This window comes from Gracilinanus agilis, chromosome 2, assembly GCF_016433145.1.
Source record: "Gracilinanus agilis isolate LMUSP501 chromosome 2, AgileGrace, whole genome shotgun sequence".
Taxonomy (NCBI): domain Eukaryota; kingdom Metazoa; phylum Chordata; class Mammalia; order Didelphimorphia; family Didelphidae; genus Gracilinanus; species Gracilinanus agilis.
The window spans coordinates 222,465,916-222,472,805 of NC_058131.1; the positions used below are offsets into that span (position 1 = coordinate 222,465,916).

General features: G+C 32.3%; 1 pseudogene; it reads left to right on the plus strand.

Annotated features, from left to right (window-relative positions):
• The first annotated feature begins 3,324 nt into the window (after positions 1–3,324).
• Positions 3,325–4,062, plus strand: LOC123234962 (annotated as a pseudogene).
• Positions 4,063–6,890: the final 2,828 nt, after the last annotated feature.

Consider the following 6,890-nt stretch of genomic DNA (forward strand, 5'->3'; position numbering starts at 1 on the left):
TGAAATTTATAAAATTTGAGAGAAATTGAGACAAAATTGTAGAATCATTTCTAGTCACAGATACTGTTACAGATTTTTTTCACTATTTAGTAGAAGCAGGATAGAGGACAATTAAGGAGAATATAAAAGGATTAAGGAGGATTAATGCAGATCAAGGAGGATTAGAAAATGGAACCTGAAGAGGTAAACTCCAGAAGAAAAAAAGAGAATTTAACAGGAGATAAAGTAAATTAAGAAATGTTAAGTGGATTAATCAGAGGGTTAAGCCAACAACAGAGCAGTGGTTGGGGTGGGGAGGGTGAAATATGGCAGAAGTTGGAGTGAGGCTGAGGGGGAAGTTCAAAAGGTTACAACTTTGAAGTTATTGAGACAAGGAAAATAAACCTAAAAAAGTTCTCAATAAAATGTTCTCTATTATGCTTAGTAATAAAAGAGGTAGAAGTAATATACTTAGAAAGACCATAGGGAAATAAGCTAATTATAATGATATGATGTATATGATGATAAGATGTGAATGTAAGTATGATTATATGAAATGATATGGATATATGGTATGATACATGTGCAAATGATATAATATGCCAAAAATGAAGGGGTGAAAGAGAGGATTGCACTGAGAGAAAAGAGAAGGGAGATATATAATGGAGTAATTATATAACATAAAGAGGCATGAAAAATCATTATAGAGAAGAGAGGATAAGGATAGTGACAGGCAATGCTTAAATTTTACTCTCATAACTGGCTCAGAGAGGGAAAAACAAATATATTCAGTGGGCTATTGAATTATATCTTACCTACAGAGAAGTAGAAGGGGAATAAGACAAGGAAAGGGGGAGGTAATTGGAGGGAGGGGAAAGTGGGAAGAGGGTGACAAAAAGCAAAATACTGGTGATGAGGAATAGAGTGAAAGGGAATAGAGAAGGATCTAAAAGAGATAAGATGATGGAGGGCAATACAAAATTAGTTATCATAACTCTAAATGTGAATGGGATAAACTCACCAATAAAACAGAAACATGTAGCAGAGTGGATCAAAAACCAGAGTCCTACCATATATTGTTTACAAGAAACATATCTGAGGCAGGGAGACACACAAAGATTGAAAGTAAAAGACTAGAGCAGAATTTATTATGCATCACCTAAAGTAAAAAATCAGGAGTAGCAATCATGATACCAAACAAAGCTAAAGTAGAAATTGAACTAATTGAAAGAGATAAGGAAGGAAATACATTTTGCAAAAAGGTACTATAAACAATGAAACAATATTATTACTAAACATTTATGCACCAAATTTTATGGCATCTAGATTTGTAAAGGAGAAATTAAAGGATCTTAAGGAAGGAATAGATAGTAGGACCATACTAGTGGGGGACCTCAGCCTTCCTCTTTCAGAACTAGATAAATCAAACCAAAAAATAAATAAGAAAGAAATAAGGGAAGGGAATGAAATGTTAGAAAAATTAGAGGTAATAGTTATCTGGAGAAAACTGAATAGGGATAATAGGGAATATATCTTCTTCTCAGTAGTACACAGTACATATACAAAGATTGACCACATACGAAGGCAGAGAAACATTGCAAAAATGGGTAAAAGCAGAAGTAATAAATGCAAATTCTTCAGATTATAATGTGATAAAAATTATAATTAATGAAGGCCCATGGAAAGGCAAATTTAAAATTAATTGGAAAGTAAATAATGTAATTCTTCAAAACTGCTGTGTCATCAAACAAATCATAGAAACAGTTACTGACTTTACTGAAGAAAATGACAATTAAGAGACAACATATCAAAATCCATGGGATAAAGCCAAAACAGTACTCGGGAAAATTTCTATCTCTGAGTGTTTATATCAACAAATTAGAGAGAAAAGATCAATGAATTGGACTTGCAATATAAAAAATTAGAAAGAGAACAAATTAAAAATCCCCAGATAAAAAAAAAATTTGAAATCCTAAAAATTAAAGGATAAATTAATAAAATTGAAAGTAAAAGAACTATTGAACTAATGAATAAGATCAGGAGTTGGTACTTTGAAAAAAATAAAATAGATGAAGTACTGGTAAATCTAATAAAAAAGGAAGAAAAGAATCAGATTAATAGTATCAAAAAGGAAAAGAGTGATCTCATCTCTAATGAATAGGAAATTAAGACAATTATTAAGAACTACCATGCCCAATTACATGCCAATAAAAATGTTAAGCAAGATGAAATGGATGAATATTTACAAAACTACAAATTACCTAGATTAAAAAGAGAGAAAATAGAATATATAAATAATGCCATCCCAGAAAAAGAAATTAAACAAGCTAACAAGGAACTCCCAAAGAAAAAAATCCCCAGAGCCTGATGTATTCATAAGTATATTCTATCAAATATTTAAAGAACAATTAATTCCAATACTACAAAAAGTATTTGACAAAATAAGCAAAAAAGGAGTCTTATTACCAAATTCATTTTATGATACAAATATAGGATTAATTTCCAAATGAGGTAGACCAAAAACAGAGAAAAAAACCCAACAAACCAATCTTCTTAATGAACATAGAGTAAAAAATATTAATAAAGTACTAGCTAAGAGACTACAGCAAGTCATCACAAGGATTTTTCACTATGATCAGGTGGGATTAATACCAGGAATGGCAGGCTGGTTTAACATTAAAAAAGCCACCCATATAATTGACCATATCAATAACCAAATAACATAAATCACATGATTATCTCAATGGATGGAGAAAAAGCCTTTGAAAAAATATAACACCTGTTCCTATTAAAAAGTAGAAAGTATAAGATTAGAAGGGTCTTTCCTCAAAATAATAAGCAGTATATATTTAAAACCTTCAGCAACTATCATCTGAAATGGGTATAAGTTAGGATTCTTCCAAGTAAGATCAGGAGTAAAGTAAAGATGCTCATTCTCACCACTATTATTTAATATTGTACTAGAAATGCTAGGTGTAACATTTAGGAAAAAAAAAAGAAAATTAAGGGATTAAAGTATGCAGTGAGAAAACTAAACTATCACTCTTGCAGATGATATGAAGGTATACTTCAAGAAATCAAGAAAATCAATTAAAAACCTAGTTGAGATGATTATTAATTTTATCAAAGTTGCAAGATTAAAAAATTAAAAAAATAAATTAAAAAATAAATCCTTCAGCAGCAAAAGTTAGAAAGAGAAACTCCATACCTACTCTAGGGAGGGGGAGCAGCAGTGTTGGTGGCACTTCCTTTTCGAGTCCTCATTGGGGAGTCCGAGCAACCCAGCTCGAGGGTCCACAGCCCTTAGCAGGCCCGCCCGCTGGGTGGGGATCGGTTACCACCGTGATGTCCTTCACGCCCACTAACCAGATCCGCCAGAAGTACGTGGCCCTGGTGTGCATGAAGCGATCTTTGAAATCGCTTGCTACAAGAACAAGGTCCTGGGCTGGAGCAGCGGGGTAGAAAAGACCTTGATGAAATCTTGCAGACCCACTCAGTGTTTGTAAATGTCTCTAAAGGCGGAGTTGCTAAAAAGGAAGATTTTATCAGTGTCTTTGGGACTCAAGACCAGATGGAAATCTGTAAACAGATTTTAGCAAAAGGACAAGTACAAGTGTCAGATAAAGAATGACACACAACTGGAGCAGATGTTTAGGGATATTGCAACAATTGCGGCAGATAAATGCTTTAATCCTGAAACAAAGAGATGATGCACTGTCATCTTCATTGAAAGAGCAATGAAGGATATCCACTATTCTGTCAAATCCCAAAAGTGTACAAAACAACAGGCTTTGGAAGTAATAAAGCAGTTGAAGGAAAACATGAAGATTGAGCTAGCCCATATGAGACTTCAATTCATCCTACCTGTGAGGGAAGGAAAAAACAACTAAAAGAAAAACTCAAATCATAGATCAAGGTGATAGAAAGTGAAGACTTTGGTGAACAGTTAGAAATTGTATGTCTAATTGACCGGGGCTGCTCCCGAGAAATTGATGAGCTGATACAGAGAGAGACAAAAGGAAAAGGTTCGTTGGAAGTTCTCAGCTTGAAAGTGTGGAAGAAGGAGATAAGAAATTTGAATGAAAACTTTTTACTGTCTCTTCACTTATAAACACAACACTAAAAGGTGTTCTTATTTCCCTCCACACTGTAACTCCTGGGTTTGGGTTTTGGTTTTTTTTTTCCCCCCCTATCAAATACTTGTTCAGACTGCTTCCTTTGATGTTTTCATCCCAGTCTATGTGTTAACCAAAGGAGTCACTTAAGTACAGAATATTCAGTATAAGGTGGAGAAGTATACTGTAGGATAAAGGCAATCCCAGCACTGTTCTGCATTCTGCCTGGCTATCTAGGCTCTTTGTGTCATCTTCATTTTTTGATAACAGCCATTCTTTGGTAACTTTACATCCATGGAAGTTGTCTCAAAGTTTACACTAAAAATTCATACTTCAGAAATGTCCCTTGGCAGAAAGATAGAGGCCTACATCATTTCTTCATTATAGAATTTGAGTCACTTTAATTTGACCTAATATTAAACTGGGTGTTTAGACTCCCAAAATAACACTGCATTTACTATGTGTGTATATATACAGTTACTGACTAGGAGTCCATCAGTATTCTCATTTAATAAACATGCTGCCAAAATGTAAAAGACCATCTTTGGTTTAACAAAAGTCACTTCATTATAATTTTTTAAATTTATAATATATGTTAATGCAGATGAAGTTATATGTAACAAATAAAACCTCTATTATTTTTATTACAGAGGCCTGTGTGTTTCTAAATGATACCTTCCCATTTTTGTCAGTTTTACATTCTGTGTGATCGTAGGACTGAGAAGTAAGCATAACTCCTTTTGGACTTACAAGAGAAAATGTAATTATTTATTATGAACACCCAACTTTTTTTTAAGACAAACTCTTAAAAGAGATTACATTGCAGAAGATAAACTATAGCTTTACACAAAAGAGATATATTTTAACAAAATGAAATTTTTCCTTAGTAATTAAGTAAAACAGAAAATAAATAAGCCCTATGGTCAAGGTTTAGGTACTTCTCAGTCATATACTCAATCATTTAGGCTATATACCCTAATCATGTACCAGACGTCCTAATTAGGTCTTTCTCAGAAGATACAAACATCTCCCAAGACTAAATCATTTTATACTAAAATTGTTTTTTAAAAATGTTTATTTCAAGTTTTACATTCCTTCTAGTAGGACCCAATATCCTTACTGCTTAGTAATGTGTAGAAAGGAATGTTAACAATGGTATTCAACATACGCAGAGTGCCCAACAAGGTGGCGTCAACTTTAATGTTTTGTCCAAGATCTCTTTTTGTAATCCATTGAAGTTTGCCTATGAAACTGACAAAAGTATGTAGTTGGCATTAAATGCATTTTTCTTTAAAAAAAATTAAAAAATCATATATAAATATAAATAAATGTCATATATAAATATAAATAAATATAAAATATTTGGGAATCTATCTTAAGACAACTTCAAGAATCATTGAATACAACTCCAAAACACTTTTCCCACAAATAAAATGAGATCTAAATAATTGGAAAAACATTAATTGTTCATGGGTAGGATGAGTTAATATAATAAAATTGACAATCTTACCTAAACTAATTTATGTATTCATTGTAATATCTATTAAACTACCATAAAACTTTTTTATAGAATTATAAAAAATATAACAAAGTTCATTTGGAAGAACAAAAGATCAAAAATATCAAGGGAACTAATGAAAAAATGTTAAGAATGGAGACCTACCAATACTAGATCTTTAACTGTGTTCATCAAAACAACATAGTACTGGCTAAGAGAAAGAAGGGTGAATAAATGGAATAGACTTGGGGTAAATGACCTCAGCAAGTTAAGTGTTTGATAAACCCAACGCTTTTGGGACAAGAGTCCACTATTTGACAAAAATGCTGGGAAAACTGAAAAACAGTATGGAAGAACTTAGGTTTAGATCATCATCTCACACACTATAGCAAAATAAATTCAGAATAGATAAATGACAGATATAAAGAGGGAAGTTATAAGTAAATTAGGTTAAGATAGAATAGTATATATTTCAATCTATTGGAAAGATTTTACCACCATTCAAGATAATGAGAATATTATAAAATATAAAATTAATATCTCTGATTACATTAAATTAAAAAGGTTTTATCCAAACAAAACTAATTAAACCAAAAATAAAAGGGAAGCAACAAACTGGAGAAAAAATTGTAACAAAAACATCTGACAAAGGTCTAATTTTTAAAATCTATAAGGAATTAAGTCAATTATACAAAAAATCAAGCCATTCCCCAATTGACAAATGATCAAGGGACATGGATTGTCAGTTTTCAGATTAAGAAATCAAAACTATCAGTAATCACATGAGAGTGTTCTAAATCCTTCCTAATTAGAGAAATGCAAATCAAAACAAAACTGAGGTACCACTTCATACCTATGATAGTAAAGGAAAATGATAAATGTTTGAGGGAATGTGGCAAAATTTGGACTCTAATATACTGCTGGTAGAGCTGGGAATTGATCTAACCATTCTGGAGGGCAATTTGGAATTATGGCTAAAGGGGTTTAAAAGAATGCATATCCTTTGGTACAGCACTACCACTATTAGGTTTGTACTCTAAAGACATAAAGAGATAATAAAAAAAGTTTACACAAAAATATTCATAACCTCACTTTTTGTGGTGGCAAAAAGTTGGAAAATGAGTGATGTACCTCAATTGGGAAATGACTGAATAAATTGTGGTATATGATGGTGATGGAATACTACTGTGCTATAAGGAATGATGAACTGGAGGACTTCTATATGAACTGGAAGAATGCAGAGTGAAATGAGCAGAACCAAGAAAAGTTTATACACAGAAAGTGAAACATTGTGCAAC